Below are 18,608 nucleotides of genomic sequence, written 5' to 3' on the forward strand. Positions count from 1 at the left end.
GACACGGGCATGGGGCTGACCATATTTCATGCAGTTGAGGCGCATGGCCTCAACGAGGCCTCTGACTTTCCTCAATGGGTCAGTCCCTCGATCCTTGTCAGTGCGAGGATTCTCCATCTGCAGGACCGATAGTATAGCGACAAAACGATTGCGTGACATGAACGGTCTGGCCCACAATCCGTGAAATGGAAAGGTCGTGGACCAGTATTCAGAGAGCTCAGGAACCTTATAAATACATATATAATTAAGAAAAAACTACTAAGGAATTTTGCTATAGTACATACCTTTACAATTCCCATGTATAGTATGAGCCCTATGAATGAGTTCATCTCCGCAAACGTCAATGAACGAAAACTCCCCCCTCCTCGACGCCCTTCTGATCTTCCACGGTAAGACTTTTTGCAACTGTCTTCACCGTTGATGTTGCTGTTTCTAAAAGTTATTATAATGTATTATATAACAAACGCACACAAAAGACATCAAACACATACATTCTGATGGTCTCCAGCATTTCATCGGTGAAGAACAGTTTGAAGACTCCAAGGGCGTCAGTTGGATATGTTGGAGGAGGGTAGAATCCAGGTTGCCTGAATGGTTGAAAAGGTGGAAGATTGAGTTGATAAGTATCAATATGTGGATATTCAGACAACTTCTGGACGTTCAGTGGTTCGGAGCGGCGATCAAGTTGTTCGGTTGGCTCAGGCTCGGAATCAGACGACTGCTGTTGTTGCGGCTGTCGTTGAGGCCGACGAGTGGCTATCCTCAGCCGTTGACGTGGCTGACGTGGTTGACGAGGCTGACGAGGCTGACGAGGACGGCGACGAGAACGTGACGTTGACAATGACGACGACGGAAGACAAGATGGGCTGGGAGGTGGTGTAGTAGAGTGAGGAGATGGAGGAGGTAACAAAGAATGCTGTTGAGGTGAAGGAGGGCTAAGAAATGTATAAAGATATTAGAAAATGTTTGCGTGACAGCAATTTATTAGGTATGCAAAAACACATCCGGGTACCTACCCATAGCAACCACGACATACGTCTGTTGCTATGCGCATAATTCAAAATCTTCACAACAGCAACAGCTAACTTGCAAACAATTTACATAAAACCGTCTAATAAACAGCGTATCGCGACAAAACGAAAGAATTACACACACAACTGTTTTACTTACAGAGTGTCGTCATCGCTGTCAACGAGAACGGGAAGATCTTCCTCGTGGAGCGAAGCAGCATTGTCTGGTAAACTAAGAAATACATATAATATTAGAAAAATGTTTGCAGATTGCTATATATTGCGTTTGCAAATAAAACATCCGGGAACGTAGCCATAGCAACGGCGACTAACTATGCGCCTAACTTAGATTCTTTCCAACGGTCAACGCCCAAACTTCCCAAAACACTTCCCAAACGTTTACTGAACAGCATATCGCAAAGAAACGGCAAAATTTGACATCTAGCCGTTATACTTACAGAGTAGCGTCATCGCTGTGTTCGCTCACGGGAAGATCTTCCTCGTTCTCCGTCCCGTCGTTGTCTGATGACGATTCCAACTCGGAGAAACCTTCGGCCTCGTCTGAAACCTCGTCGGCCGTCGTTTCACATGAAAGCGAACAGCCAAATCTGGAGCGAAGACAGAACCCTCGAAGCCACTCCAGCGCCCAGACATCGTGGTCGGTAAATTTTCTTACTAAGCCGCATGCGCCGCTAAAATTTTACCCGTATGTATGGACACGCCCAGAGGGTGTGTCTAACGGCTAAAAATATTTTGATTGGCTAACAAAGCACAACAAGACGGATATTCAATGGAGAAGTTACGTGGCCGGATGTAGGCCATGATGTGACGTCAACACAACTTGCAATATCTGTCGATTGATAGAACGTAGACGGTTGAAAGTTTGCTCATTCGAAAGAGAATTTATTAGCGATTCGTTCCGGGAAAACGGCCCGATTTGAACCGGGTACTAACGGGAGGCGATAAGGTGAGCACGCCCACCTAAAGTACGCGCACGTAATAGTTGACGGTCGGTGAAGGGTTAAAACCATAGTCTCGAAAGTCTCCATAATTTCTCATTGTCTCCATTGCAGGTGATGAACTTCAAGCAGTTCTTCCGTACACGGATGAAATCTTTCACTGAAATCAGGCATAAAGTCTCAATAAACACACAGAATTTATCAAAAAAAGCTGACTTGGTTTGTTGTTGTATTTTACGCAAACACCGGAGCTCAAGGTGGTAGCACTTTACACATGATACCCTCTCTTGCGCTACGGTGGCGCCTGCACGTTCCAGTTCTCGATTTCAGGGTCGACGAAATTCAGAAAGTGATTTACCGTCAAGTGAAAATAGCCTACTTCTTGCAGGCATTTGTAGGCTTTCCAACAATCGCTCACCACAGTTATTGCCTGAAAAACATGATGACGAATGACATCTAGCAAATGCTGTGTACGTGCGGTTCTGTACAACCTAAAAACACCCAACTTTTACCTAACAACTTCAATCAAATGTTAATACTAAACATAATCCATTCCCAATTCCGACTGTAAATACCCAAAACTAACCCCAGCTAACAATCTGCAAAATATACAGATACACGTACAATTGTAGATGTGGAGTGACCTGGAGAAAAGCACCGCATGCTGTCATGCTGAATTTCTCCGAAAACCCATTTTCCACTAACCCATTAATTTCTGCACTAACCCACGTTGTCATCTAACAGCTCTATTACAAACAATGTAGATGATGATGCATCTAATAAAGCAATTCTTCAAGAAGAAGTTCACGTCTCATTTGCTATGGGCGACAGGACACACGAGAACTTTATTCGCTTATTCTCATTTTTTGTTCAGCACTGCTTTTGCTGTTAACAGAATATTGACTATTTCATAATAACCATACATTGCTGTGTCCATTAGAGCGGTTCCACCGTGTAATGACAATGATCCAATATTGGCAATTATCAAATGGGCGAGCATGCTAGCAGGTAGCCTAACGAGGGTGGGATGGAACAAGAGAGAGACTATAGTGGAAAGGTGGAAGGGAAAGTGGGCGGGAGGTAGATTGGATGGAGGAAGAAAGGAACAGACAGGAGAAAACGAAGAAGGGATATCCGTGCATGTATTTATGCATGCATGCATGTGTTATTCGATCGTAACGATTTAAGCCTTCTAACTTTGAATTATTTGTAGGACAATCTTGGCTTATGTTTGAATATGCCAGTTACGACGACTTCAAGAACTCTTATAGCCCGTTCACACTAGCACGTCTTCGAAGCCGAGCCGAGCCAGCCCGGGCCAGCTCGGGCCAGAGACTCGAGCCAGCCCCCGTTCACACTGCTTGTGGCGTTAGCGGCTAGCCCGATTAGTAGGCGTGTGTTTTGGCACGCGCGCTACCTTAATATAATTACCTTAGATAGCTCAAACTGCACGCGCTAGTACCGTACTAAGTGCTATGGATCGACAACAAGCTGTGCGCTTTTTCTTCTCCCTCGTGGTTCGTCAGTCAAACGCAGAAATGCATATGGTGTCTACGAGAAGAGCGTCAAGCAGGAGAAGATGTCGCATCCATTTTTTGATCTTCTCTCGACACTGCGTGCCTGACCGGTTGTATCCTTCTTCCTGCATACGCGCTGCAAGCTTTGCGTACACTTCTTTATTGCGCGCACAACCTTCAATTTGAACTTGTACACTCTCTTTCCCCCAAAGATCAATCAAAAGAAGGGTTTCTTGTTCTGTCCACGCCATAGTGATGTATAATAGCTAGATTGACACTTTACGCTCATCCTAAAAGAATGCAATTGATATGCATGCTTACCGTCTGCCGCCTGCTGTAGCGTCCAGCCCAGCCCCGTTACCGTTCACACTACATAAACGAGCGGAGCCGAGCCGAGCTGGCCCGGCAAGTTGGGGTGGGCCAGCTCAGCCCGGCTCGGCTCGGCACGGCACGGCTCGGCCCACGTTCACACTACACCTTTCAACCGAGCTGGCCCGGGTCAGCCCGGGCTGGCCCGCTTAAAAACGCTAGTGTGAACGGGCTATTAGTGATCTCTCAGAGAATCGGTATGAAGCGAATGCGTCACCAGACCCCCACTATAACTTCACATGGAACCAATGAACTTGTTGTAAATCGCCAGCTAGTTTTTGCATTTGCTGTCCGTAAGTCTTACGACGTATAGCGGCGCGTGAAGTTGACCCCAGGTGATCGCTGGCGAGTGAGCAGCCAGTTGCGTGAAGCTCGTGTCATATAGTAACCATCCTGTGCCGAGTGGCATTGATCTTCGTGCACAACCAGCTGCAGGTAAGCCATAAGATCGAGCGCACGATCTGGAGCTGCTCGCAGAACAAAAGCCGCGTAAACCGCAAAGCACTGCACCCATGTGCCAAGCGAGGACACCTGCGGCAGGCGACAATGACCGTCCTCATTTGCTCCGGAAACCGAAGACGCTGGTAGCCTTCGCAGTAGCTCTAGGTTGTCCGGTAGAAGTTCGGTGAAATCGACGAACTGTCCAGACTGTATTTGCTTCACGAGCTTTGCTGGAACCGGAGGAGTGCCCTCGCCTATCACTACCGGCCGGGAGGCCGTGACGTTCCCGGCATTGATGATAGCCGACTCAGGACTAGATACGGCAAGCGTGCCTGGGACGGCTGACGGTCATCGTGGCTGCATAAAGCTAATCGCTTCTGGCTCTGCTGGGGCGGGCATTGCACCTAGGAGACGATCTGCAACAAATTCGTTTATGAACCACAAGCCCCGATGGTTGCAAGCGTTTCAACGTGGACAGCGGTCCCAGCGAAACAGCGGAAAATGCCAGTGTCTCGGCAGACGACAGGAGACACAGTGGTCTCATAGCGAATAGACATAGTGAGAACAACAGTCCCCGCCGCCGGTGCTTTCAAGACAGCCAGGTGGTGGCACTGCTGGTGCAACGCGGTTCCCGCTGTGACTCTATTTCAAGCTGAAAGTCGAGCTTTTTAAAGACGGGACGCGGAAAAACAACGGGTATGAACGCGGGACGCAGGAACGCAAAAAAGAAACCGTGCTCGCCCGTTATCGACCACAGTAGATAGAGTAATACGGAAGTATAAGCGTGACAGCCTAGGCGCGGCGGAAGCAACACGCGCCTACCGCCCCGCCAGGTTGAGAAGACTCGTATTTGGCGCGAAGTCTGCGACCCGCGTGCGCCAAACGGAATGAGCGACATTATGCCCGTTGTCTGACGCTGCGCCAACTTCACTAACTACAAGCTCCGAAAAAGACGATTGTAACCGAGGCTGGAGCAATGCGGTGCTGTGAGAGTTTCGCCTGAACCGCCGAACGGGCGGTTTCCGCCATCAGCTCTTTCAGCTTATCCAGAGGGATGACGACTTGTCTATTGGCAGCTGACTAGTGGGAAGAAAACTGCTCAGACATCTTGAAACTTCGAAGCGATTGAGAAACGGACAAGGTGTGCTGCTGCCGCGCGAAAACTAAGAGCTGAGTTCGCGTTGCGAATAGCGCACGCGTACTAGCATGATCACACCCTGACCGCACGCAAGCGCGGCTCGGCGGTGGAATCAACCTCGTTTAACTGCGTTAGACACCATTATATTATACCGTACTGCAGTGGTGTAGTTTACTGAGGAAGGCAATAGCGGTGGCAATAGGATGATCTGAGTAGATTTAGGTACGGTACAATACTTAGCCCAGGGATTCTTTACCCTATATACGGCATCTTGTGGAAGTTTCTCAAGGAGGAAATTTATTTCATACCCCAATGACCCTTTAAACTTATATACGGGAACTTGTAGGGTTTCTCGGCAGTGACTGAGGTAATTGATTTCGCGTTGAAGGGTCGTTGAAATTCCTCTCATTCCTCTTCGACTAATGATTGGTGGCAAGCTCTTACGTTTTCCCTTGCCTTGAGAATATCACAGCTTGTTTCTTGTAATATCAAAGAGAGCGGTTGTGAAAACTCAAAATGTATTGAGCAACAAAGACATTACAAAGCTTAGGATTGCATAAGCCTCATGAAAGACATTTCATTGTTTCTTGCGTCCACGCTTGAGCTTTCTTTGGCAATGTTCTTCAAAGCTACATAAATTGCTTTTATTTGGCAATGACACTTTACAAAGCAGTTACACGAGCAGACCATCTTGTTTGACACAATTTGGTCACAATTCTGAACTATATGGTTTACAGTTTGACATCCCTCTCACATTTGGTGTGTTCCGTAAAAGAACACCTGGTATTTGTCTTTGACTGTGCTCCGTTCGACCTATGCAGACACAGTGAGAGAAAACGATCACAGAAACGCACGAAGAGAACTTCACCCTTGCTGGCCAATGAGGGTAGCGCCTCATCTTCGCCCAGACTAAATATACATACATACAATATATCAGTTTCATTTTGAGCTACTCGACTATCTGCATCGGTCCATATTCTTATGCGCACTTTGAAAATTTTTTCCAGCATCGCTGTCGTGCAGTTGGCTAACGGCAGACATGCTGCCTTATCCCTCAATCGAATGGTGTACATATACCGGTACGCTATATAGCTCTACTAAAATTGGCTCTAGACTACCTTGAGAGATGTGATCTACACACAAGTCAACGTAGGTCGTGATCAAGGACTATATATACGGCTAGCATTTTACTTATTTAGCTTAAATTTTTTACAAACCGCAAATGATCATGAAGAAAATGCGCAGATTCGCTTGAATTATTGGTATCAACCGTGTCAACATGTCTGCGAAACGAGAAAGACAATGTCTCAGACAGACTTCACTGGGCTGCTTCAAACATTAAGGTCTGCTTACTTTTTAACAGACTGCAGAATCGACGCTTGCACTTTATTCGCTTATTCTCATTTTTGTTTAGCACTGCTTTTGCTGTTAACAGAATATTGACTATTTCATAAAAACCATACATTGCTGCGTCCATTAGAGCGGTTCCACCGTGTAATGACAATAATCTAATATTGCCAATTATCACATGGGCGAGCATGCTGGCAGGTAGCCTAACGAGGGTGGGATGGAACAAGAGAGAGACTATAGTGGAAACGTGGAAGGGGAGGTGGGCGGGAGGTAAATCGGTTGGAGAAAACGCAGGAGGGATATCCGTGCATGTATTTATGCATTCATGCATCTGTTATTCGATCGTAACGATTTAAGCCTTTTAACATTGAATTATTTGTAGGACATATTTGGCTTGTGTTTGATTATGTCAGTTACAGCGACTTCAAGAACTCTTAGCGATTTCTCAGAGAATCTGTATGAAGCGAAGCGAACGCTTCACCAGACCAAACTACAGCAACAGCAGCAAAACTGCAAGCCTAGTAACTGATAAGAGAATGCGTTTCACTTTGCCTTGCACATTATATCTGCAACAAAGTTTATCCAATTTTTTCTTTTATATCGAACGTAGTTTATATTTTTGATTTGTAGATAGTGCGACCTGGTTGCTCGAAATGTGTTAGTATTTGATGGAGAAATATTGAAAGTTTGTGCCTTGGGAATGGCAAAGGAAGTAAATTATTCTGGATATTATCGCCGTTGTGGAGTTGACTCCACAGACGACGAAAACCGCGATCAGACTTCTACAGTGATCAATAAAAGGACAATAGACATTTTTGCGTCAGTATGCACTGTCACTGTCTCTGTCCAGCCCATCAGTACCGGAATTAGCTCGATACTAGCTTACCGATTTGGTTTTAGGTTTAGTCATCATATCATCAATTTCCTTGTCCAAATGCTGCGTTTTCACCCATAGGTCGTTGAAATTTCTGGCATTCGTCTTTCGACTAATGATTACTGGCAATCCTTTACGTTTTTCCTTGCCTTGAGAAAATTACAGCTTTTTTCCTGTAATATCAAGGATAGCGGTTGTGAAAACTCAATATGTATTGAGCAACAAACAGACACTACAAAGCTTAGGATTGCATAAGTCTCATGAAAGACATTGCATAGTTTCTTGCGTTCACGCCTGAGCTTTGTTTGGCAATTTTATTCAAAGCTACATAAATTTGGCAATGACACTTTACAAAGCAGTAACACGAGCAGACCATCTTGTTTGACACAATTTGGGCACTTGCTTCTGAACTATATAGTTTACAGTTGACATCCGTGACGTCGTGCAACTGACTAAATCCATCGATATAAGCACGTATAACGTTTGTCTGCAACGTAATTCATTGTGAAGTTCGAGTATGCAAAGGAATAGTAATAGGTTGAAAGGCTAAAGAAGATAACGACAGCGAAGGTGCGGAAAATTCTGCTGTAGAAGAAGAATCGCGAGAAGAACGCACGTCTCCGTTAATTTCGAATTGTTTGTCGTTTGCAAATTCTGACAGTAGAAATTTGCCATCTATTGGTCCGATGCATTCTTGTGTAGACACGACTGTGAGGTACATTGATTGCTGACTGATCTGCAGTGTAATTGACATATATATATATATATATATATATATATATATATATATATATATATATATATATATATATATATATATATACAATAAATCAGTTTGATTTTGAGCTACTCGACTATCTGCATCGCTTCATATTCTTATACGCACCTTGAAAATCTTTTCCAGCATCGCTGTTGTGCAGTTGGCATACGGCAAACGTGCTGCGTTGTCCCTTAATCGAAAGATGTACATCGTATACGGTATGCTATATAGCTTTACTAAAACCAGCTCTAGACTACCTTTGAAAGCGCAGTGTGTGCAGCCATTTTATAGTGATATGAACGTGCTTGCCGGTGGTCTGAGCAATCTGTTAGTCAATTGTCACCCATTGTGTACCTTTGTATTCAGAAATTTGTGCTAAAAATTATATTCCTTTGTAGTACAGGTACTAAGAAGCACCTGCAGTTGTGCTAAAAGAAAATCGATTTAGCGTAAGTGGAGGTGCACCCCTAACTAGTAAACGTGCAGGTGCAAAATGCTAAAAGCGAAATTGCTTTAGCACAATTACTTGATGATTCAGAAAGAGTAAACGCTTAATTATGCATTCCAAAATACCTTCCTCTGCTTTTTTACTATGATTGTTAGCGTGCTAAATTTGAGCTGTCTGTTAATCGTTTATATTTTCTTGTACTCATTATATTCATTAATGAATAAGTAACCTGTACTACAGTATCACAAACGTATTGGCTTATCGCTTAGTGCAGGTAGTCTTGTGATAAACATGTACGATTTGAACCTGTGCCAATCCAAATCGTTTTTGGCGCAAGTACGCGTGCACTTGTTTCTCACCTAAACAGTGTTAGTAATAGCAAATGTGCGCGATCTACGAAGACAAGGCAATGGATCAATTGAACAGAACTTTTTCCTTGCTCTTTCGGTCGGGTAGATATATTAATTAATGCATCATTTAACGTTTAGTTATAATAATAATAATAATATCTGAGCGGTCTGTGTAATTACCACTTCTGTGTACACTTTGTGTTGAGTAAGTTGTGTTCAGCTAGATGCGGCAGTCGAATTAATGGCTAGTGGTATGTGCATGCATGGTAGCCATCCTGCTTTAGTAGACCATGGGTGTGTGCAAAGTACTGGGTGGTGCAAAACTCTGGACCAATACATACTTGGAGTGATGTTACATCATGGCAAAACAGACGTGCTCTTTCCTGGCTGCAACATATTTGCTGATTTGCTGAGTCTGCCAAGAGACGAAAAACTTCCTCGTCAGTCCTGCAGTGTCTACTCCGGCTTCAGCTACAAACTCAACCTCCATACATTTCATATTTTACTGATTGTCGAAAGCAGTATTAAAGCAATATTTAATGTATGTTCTTACCGTATAGCTGACAAGCCCCTTAGCCAAATGTTGAATGTGAAGCGGTATGTAGATAATTATGGATTGTTATTTGGCTAGTCATGGCAGGTAAACTAAACAGATGCGGTGCAGTTTATGACCAGTTAATTCTTCACATTACTATACTTGAAGTGAGAATTTTTGTAGACAGTGATGAGTAGATTGCTGTGATGCATTACAGCATACAGAGCCCCACCTTGCATGGTAAAAGAAACATATTCATTTGATTCGCTACCAGCTTTAATTACCATTGTTTCCTTTATCTCGAGATTACGAGTTGCTTTTAGCGACTTCTCAGTTTGCAATGAGCGTGGACTAGGGTTGTACCTCTCACTCCTAAGAGCTTCATCTCTTACTGCAGCACTTATCACTTACTACAGCAGCAGCATCTTGGAACAAGAGTTTAGAGAGATTTCTTGTTTTCTCTTCCACTAGTTTACCGCTGCATTTTTGCAGTATTTATACACTTAGATCTTGATAACGCTTTCTTTATGAGCACAGTGCACGCACGCGCGCGCGCGCACACACACACACACGCACGCACGCACGCACGCACACACACACACATCCTGGCAATAACACGCCTACAAATATTCTGTTCCGACAGAGATAGGCCTTTTTGGTACAATCTTTAGAGGAGAAGCAAACGATATTGCGTCTTCGCAAACCGGACTACAGTCGCAATTAGAATGGCCAAGCGAGATGAAGGTAAAGGTGGTTGAGGAAGCAGACGGCTATTATACGTTGTCATCTAACAACTGTATTATAAACGATGTAGATAATGATGCATTTAATGAAGCAATTCTTCGAGGAAAAGCTCACGTTTCAGTTGCTATGGACGACAAAACACACGAGAACGTTATTCGTCTATTTACATTTACTTTTCAGCATTGGCTGTTGCTGTTAACAGAATATTGACTATTTCATAATAACCACGTAGTGCTGCGTCCATTAGTGCGATTCCACCCTTTAACGACAATAATCCGTTATTCCCAATTATCAAATGGGTGAGCATGCTGGCAGTTAGCTTAACGAGGGTGGGATGGAATAATGGAGAGACTATAGTGGAAAGGTGGAAGGGAAGGTGGGCCGGAGGAAGAAAGAAAGAGACGGGAGAAAACGCAGGAGGGATATCCGTGCATGTATTTATGCATGCATGCATGTGTTATTCGATCATAACACTTTAAGCCTTTTAACATTGAATTATTTGTAGGACATATTTGGCTTGTATTTGAGTATGCCAGTCACGGCAACTTGAACAAGTCTTAGCGATCCTTCAGAGAATCGGTATGAAGCGAAGCGAACGCGCCCCCCGGACCAAAGTAGAGCAACATCATCAAAACTGCGAGCCTAGTAACTGATAAGAAAATGCGTTTCACTTTGCCTTGCACATTATATCTGGAATGAAATATCTTAGTTGCAACAAAGTTTATCCAATTTCTTACGTTTTTATTGAACGTAGTTTTATATTTTTGGATTTGTAGATAGTGCGACCTGGCTGCTCGAAATTTGTTGTTTCACGCTATCGTCCAGAGCAAGACCAACGTGAGTAGCCAAATCGGTAACTGAAAACTTAGCTGCTTGTGTCATAGCCTTGTCAGAGGCAGGCTGAGAGATGTGATCTACACACAATACAACGTGGTTCGTGATCAAGGACTATATATACGGCTAGCATTTTACTTAGTTAGCTTTAATTTTTTTACCAAACTGCAAAGGATCATGAAGAAAATGCGCAGATTCGCTTGAATTATTGGTATCAACCGTGTCAACATTTCTGCGAAACGAAAACAAGACAATGTCTCAAACAGACGCCACCGGGCTGCTTCAAACATTAGGGTCTGCTTACCTTTTAACAGACTGCAGAATCGATGCCTGCACTAAATATCGTTTCGTCGATTGTGGATTGGCCATGTTTCGACATTTTGTATCGAGAAGCGATAGGTTTAGCACGGTAGAAAAGACCACGCCTATTTTTAGTCTACTTCATATGCCTATATTGTGTAGCTACGCCTCTGTATTCGTTTGACTCTGTTCAAGGAAATTCCAGGACATTTCATGTACCGATCCGGACGCCGGGACGGAGGACCTAATCTCGTTACAATTCAGGGAACCCCCGGACGGTTGGCAGCTTTTTACTGTACAGATTGCAGTCTCACTAATCTTTTGCGCTACAGATAACGAACAAACTCAGGTATTCTTGTTCCTACTTTTATTGGCTTTATACTGATACGTAATACAATCTCTTCCCGCTCAGAAAATTTCAGACAACCTGCATTCACATGTCATTGTTACGCAATTGCAACTGGAGAACCTTGCAGGTTCTGTTGCTTGTCTTAGCTTCTGTGTCTTGCAGCTTTTAGCTGTTTAATTTGGCGCATTCTCTGCTTCATTCTGTCTTCCATTTCCGACGTCTCTAAATTCTCAACAAACTTTTGCCTGGACTCCGTTTTTTTTTTATCGTAACTCTGCGTCGGTGTTTTCGTGCAGCAGCAGCGGCCGGGTGCCACAGATCGATTATCTTTGCCTTCTGCTTCGGCGTAAACAAACTGTTGTCATAACAGCAATCTGAATTACCTGCTTCGAAGTTTCATTTCAATAGAGCAATAAAGAACTATTCCGCTGAACTATTGAGAAGTGTTTGTATCTCTGCTTCAGTACCATGGCAGCCACCAAGCAGACTATTGGCTTGTTGTCTGTTGGGTCTAACACCAAAACTGAACGTCCGTCAGAGTGGGAGCATACCGATGCAACTCTAACCAGACATTGACCCAGCAAAAGTTGGTGAGAGATTCTTTGCCGCCTAGGAACAGAGTCGATTTGTTCAGCTTTCGTAGCCCTTTCACTTCTCGTTGTATCTTATTCTTAAGGGTGCTCATTGCAGCACCAACTCCCTTTCCAGACTGTAGCATAAAACTAGACATTGCAGATAATGATTTGCGAACGCACACTGACAGCACGCCTTTTCCTGGGAGTCCTAAGTTTGAGTATCTTTGAACCTCGTCTGTACTGGACAGTTACCTACTCATTCACCACACATTAGGAACCCATTTGTCAATAATTATTGATCCATTACTGTGACTGCAGGTGACTTGGTGGTATGATGTAAACATGGGGATCTAGGAATAGGGGTCTGAACAATTGGAGACCCTGCTGCACCTGTCACTGCACTCTCCTGCAGGACTCGCTGCTCAGGTGTGCATCTGCCTGTCTCAGTTGTGTCCAGATGGGGTCTTTTGGCTAGACTTCCAGTTGTAACTGTTGTTGCTACACTAGTCAACAGTTGTTCAATATAAAATTACAATAATCTGTTTGTGGCAACAGATATTTGACGTATGCTAGCCTCTGAATAATTGTTAGTACAGTTGCCTCGTGTGGGAAAGTTCTTTCGGAAACACGCAGCCCATTCTTTCCTCCGTTGCCAGTAATCACCTAGTCTCTTTTGGAATGTCTGAAAAGAGCTTTTGTCTACTTCACGTTGGATTTCACTCAATGCTTGCTCACTTGGGGCAGAAACAAGTCGTTTTGTTAGTGCCATACAGGTAATATTGTCTGTGCCACAGATACCAGGGTTTGAGGTCCTAAACCATCTCCATGTACTTTGTAAAAATGAAAGTAACGTAGGTGTAATTCCGCTTGTGGCCATGTACTCTTTAGAGCAATCTGTTCGCTTGCACAGTCATCTTTCAATAGCGTTAGTGGTCCAAGATTTGAGCCTCTTCCAAAAATGCACACTTGGGCAGTATGTGGCACAATGCTGTAAACCCTGTTGACAAGGTAACAGCATCTATGAAAGACCATGCAACGATGTAAACCTAAAACTCACAGCACTGCATGCCAACTAGTGATTGCATGTCCCTCCAAGTCACTTTAGAAATTAATCTTAAAAGTAAACGATTGAGTAGATCGAGCTAGACTGCATGACATCAACCGAAACATATCAGTATACATGTATAATATGTACCATACATTTATCAGATAGCAGATGGAGAGTGAACCACCTCTTGCATATGTATCTTCCGCTTTTGAGTTCTGACCCAAGAGAGCAGTGATGATGGCTACAGTGTATGCAAGCCATCACGCTTCATCCTCATAAATGATTGTAAGAATGTCCAGGACAGTACACACCCATCTTTTGGTGTAGGACCTCCCAAACATCCTTCTATTTGTCCATACTGGCATAATTGCTAGATTGTTTGCCAGCTTCAAGTGAAACATCTACAAATTCTGCCAACTTTTAGTGAAACATCTAGATTGTCCAGCACAGCTTCTGTGCCTAGTCTAACGGAACTTTGTTATCAACACCACCTCGGAGGTTGAAGCCTCTGTTCCACACCTGGCGTGGAGCTTCGTGTGGGCTAAGCAGTGAAGGCTTAGTCTGCTACAAAATAGAATGCTTCTAAGCCATACTTTGTTCTGCTGGCCTCCTTAAAACGAAGCATTTTAAACTTCCATAAGCGATGCAGTCTTTCACCATCCAGTTCTCCAACAGCATCTTGAAAAACTTGCATACTACGGACTAGAGCTGTGTATCTGTTTTCATTTGTGAAGTTATAGTGTACTGCAACATATTTTTGCGATCAAAGTGCAGGATATGGCTGTGTCTCTACATGTATATGCAATGGACAGACAATAACCTAGATATGAGTGTCAAAAAGTTAAGTATTTAACCCTGCTGAATGTCTTGTCACGACCAAAGTGACATCCGTCCACACCATCATGACAGTCTGGTATCGCTCTCACTTGTTGTTCTCTGGACACGACTACTCTCCGAAGACTTACCTCACCTGCCTTGACATCATCCTTCTTTTTGTAGAGTACACCGTCCTCGTTGTGGAAAGACGTTGCTTGCTGACGAAGGCCTCTTCTGTCGTTGATGCTAAAACCTTGTGGATATTTTGGTTGTCCGCGTTTACAACCTTGCAGGTAATTCAGCAGAACCTGGCAACGAGCCTCTGAAAGGTCAGTAGCTTTGCTCATGATGACAGCCTGCTGTATGGAACACCCTTGAAACGGCGGGAAATTGACGACCATACACGCGCGCAACCACGATTCTAAGCCCCGGATTTGTTACGGATAGTCTACATAGCTATTTGAGCCGGATTTTTGGGACACTCGAGTAAGGTTTAGACAATTGGGGGATAGTCTAAAGTATCTGGGATAGTATATACTATCCGGAGGATGCTTTGCCAGGAGGATAGTCTGCGCTGTGACATGATTAGTACAAAGTATTCGGGGAATAGTCTATACTATCCGGGGGATGATCTATCCGGGGGGGGGGGTAGTTTATCCTGTGACACCGGACTACAGTCGCAGTTAAAATGGCCAAGCGTGAAGATTTCATCGAAACCTTCACATTCGTCAAGGAACTGGCAAAAATGCATGAATTTTGCTTGTTCCTTTGCCAGGTCTGTTGTCCCTTTGCCAGTTCTGTTGCCCCCCTCTCCGCTATATGTGGTTTCACCAAAAATGTTTAATTTGATGTGGTTTGATTAGATAAAGATAATTATGATATGATAGACTAGAAGAAATCTGATGTTAGTTTTTGAATTTTGTCGGCAACAAAGAATCTCGTGAACTTCCCCAGGTAGTCTCTAATGCAAGTAAGGACGCTTAAGGTTTGCAGCCCTTCAGAAAACTGATCGAGTTCACCTTTTGTGGCTAGCACAGTGTGGTGCATGTTCAGGGCAGAGAGTGAAGCCTTTCTTTTTTTATTGACAAGGTTGGTGGCAATCATTGACAAGGCAGTCAGTAACTCTGCCATCGCACTTTAACTACTCAAGATGGCTTGAGTCTGCCGGTGAGATCCAGCAACAGATACTTTATGCATTTTAGGCATTAATTGTGGCTATTTTGAATCACTCTTCCAGCAATGTTTAAAGTGCTGGCATCCGGAATATTTTCTATTGAAAATTCGATGTTTGCAATATTGCATCCACAGATATATGAATATATATATCTTAGATGGAAAGACTGGCAACCCTCCACCATCTTGTACAATTGACAAGGCAACTAATTTCCCAAGACTTTAACATTTAGCTTTCTATAAGACACAGGAAATTACTAGAAAGATGTCTCCAAATGGGAACTATAGGTATGCATGGCTGTATGTTAATTTTTCATCTACTTATTATTTTGTCCTTTGCACTTATATGCATTTGCATTGTAGTTGTGTGCAGCTAAATGCGGCAGGCGAATTAATGGCTAGTGGTAAGTCATGCATGGTAGCCATTCTTCATGGTAGCTATGTTCTTACAGTATAGCTGACAAGCCCCTTAGCCAAATGTTGAATGTGCAGCGGTATGTAGAAAATTATGGATGGTTATTTGGCTAGTCATGGCAGGTAAACTAAAGAGGTGCGGTGCAGTTTATGACCAGTTATCTCTTCACATGTCTATACCTGAAGTGAATTCTTGTAGACTGTGATAAGTAGATTGCTGTGATGCATTGCAGCATACAGAGCCCCACCTTGCATGGTAAAAGAAACATATTCATTTGATTCGCTACCAGCTTTAATTACCATTGTTTCCTTTATCTCGAGATTACGAGTTGCTTTTAGCGACTTCTCAGTTTGCAATGAGCGTGGACTAGGGTTGTACCTCTCACTCCTAAGAGCTTCATCTCTTACTGCAGCACTTATCACTTACTACAGCAGCAGCATCTTGGAACAAGAGTTTACTTACAAGCAGTTTGGAGAGATTTCTTGTTCTCTTTTCCATTAGTTTACACTACATTTTTACAGTATTTGTACACTTAGATCTGGACAACGCTTTCTCCATGGGCAAAATGCACGCACGCACCCACGCACACACACACATCCTGGCAATAACACGCCTACAAATATTCTGTTTTCACACAGGTTAGGGCTTTTTTGGTACTATCTTTAGAGGAGAAGCAAACGATATTACGTCTTCGCAAACCGGACGGAAGTCGCAGTTAAAATGGCCAAGCTAGATGAAGGTAAAGTTGGTTGAAGAAGCAGGCCGCTATTATACGTTGTTATCTAACAATTATATTACAAACAATGTAGATGATGATGCATCTAATGAAGCCGTTCTTCAAGAAGAAGCTCACGTCTCAATTGCTATGGGCGACAAGACACTTGAGAACGTTATTCGCTTATTTACATTTGCTGTTCAGCATTGGCTTTTGATGTTAAGAGAATATTGATTATTTTATAATACCCGCTTAGTGCTGCGTCCATTCGAGCGGTTCCACCCTTCAATGACAATAATTCAATATTCCCAATTATCAAATGAGTGAGCATGCTGGCAGGTAGCGTAACGAGGGTGGGATGGAATAAGGGAGAGACTATAGTGGAAGGATGGACGTGAAGGTGGGCCGGAGGAAGAAAGAAAGAGACAGGAGGAAACGAAGGAGGGATATCCGTGCATATATTTATGCATGCAGGCATGTGTTATTCGATCATAACGATTTAAGCCTTTGAACATTGAATTATTTGTAGTACATATTTGGCTTGTATTTGAATATGCCAATCACGGCAACTTCAAGAAGATTACCGATCTCTCAGAGAATCGGTATGAAGCGAAGCGAACGCGCCGCCAGACCAAACTAGAGCAACAACATCAAAACTGCGAGCCTAGTAACTGATAAGAAAACTCATTTCAGTTTGCCTTGTACATTATATCTGGAATGGAATATTCTTAGTTGCAGCAAAGTTTATCCAATTTGTTACGTTTATATCGAAGGTAGTTTTATATTTTGGGATTTGTAGATAGTGCGACCTGGCCGCTCGAAAGTTGCTGTTTCACGTTATCTTCCAGAACAAGACCAACGTGAGTTGCCAAATCGGTAACTGAAAACTTAGCTGCGGGTGTCATAACCTTGTCAGAGGCAGGCTGAGAGATGTGATCTACACACAATCCAACATAGTTCGTGATCAAGGACTATATATACGGACGGCTAGCATTTTCCTTAGTTAGCTTTAAATTTTTTACCAAACTGCAAAGGATCATGAAGAAAATGCGCAGATTCACTTGAATTATTGGTATCAACCGTGTCAACATGTCTGCAAAATGAAAGCAAGACAATGTCTCAAACAGACTCCACTGGGCTGCATCAAACATTAGGGTCTGCTTACCTTTTAACAGACTGCAGAATCGATGTCTTCACTAAATATCGTCTCTAAGATTGTGGATTTGCCATGTTACAGCATCTGGTATCAAGAAGCGATAGGCCTAGCACGGTAGAAAAGACCACGCCTATTTTTGTCGAGGCACCTTCTTCGTATACTTGTATTGTGTAGGAGGACCTAATCTCTTTACAATTCAGGGAACCCTCGGACTGTTGGCAGCTGTTTACTGTACAGATTGCAGTCTCACTAATCTCGTACGCGACAGATAACGAACCCACTCAGGTATTCTTTTGCATACCTTTTATTGGCTTTATACTGATACGTAATACAATCTCTTTCCGCTCAGAAAATTTCAGACTACCTGCATTCACATGTCATTGTTAGGCAATTGCAACTGGAGAACCTTGCAGGTTCTGTTGCTTGTCTTTGCTTCTGTCTCTTGCAGCTTTTAGCTGTTTAATTTGGCGCATTCTCTTGCTCCATTCTATCTCCCATTTCCGACGTCTCTAAATTCTCAACAAACTTTTGCCTGGACTCCTGGTGTTTTTCTATCGTAACTCTGCGTCGGTGTCTTCGTGCGGCAGCAGCGGCTGGGTGCCACAGATCGATTATCTTGCCTCTTGCTTCGGTTGGTTGCTCTCGATCGATTATCCGCTAGAGATCTTCGAAGATCGCTCGCATAACTCCCGACTGTCTGCGTTTTGTGTATCCCGCGTTGTTGTCGAATTT

At 43.5% G+C, this 18,608-nt stretch overlaps 1 long non-coding RNA gene across 2 annotated transcripts; it reads left to right on the forward strand.

The window, feature by feature from the left end:
- Positions 1 to 15,077: 15,077 nt before the first annotated feature.
- On the forward strand, positions 15,078 to 17,375 carry LOC134188077 (uncharacterized). 2 transcript variants are annotated; one of them, XR_009971256.1, is made up of 4 exons: positions 15,078 to 15,878; positions 15,954 to 15,994; positions 16,644 to 16,744; positions 16,815 to 17,375. It is a non-coding gene; the product is annotated as an uncharacterized LOC134188077 (long non-coding RNA). The 2 variants fall into 2 exon arrangements; XR_009971255.1 differs by having other exon boundaries at positions 15,078 to 15,994.
- Positions 17,376 to 18,608: the final 1,233 nt, after the last annotated feature.

This window comes from Corticium candelabrum, chromosome 12 (genome assembly GCF_963422355.1).
Source record: "Corticium candelabrum chromosome 12, ooCorCand1.1, whole genome shotgun sequence".
NCBI lineage: Eukaryota > Metazoa > Porifera > Homoscleromorpha > Homosclerophorida > Plakinidae > Corticium > Corticium candelabrum.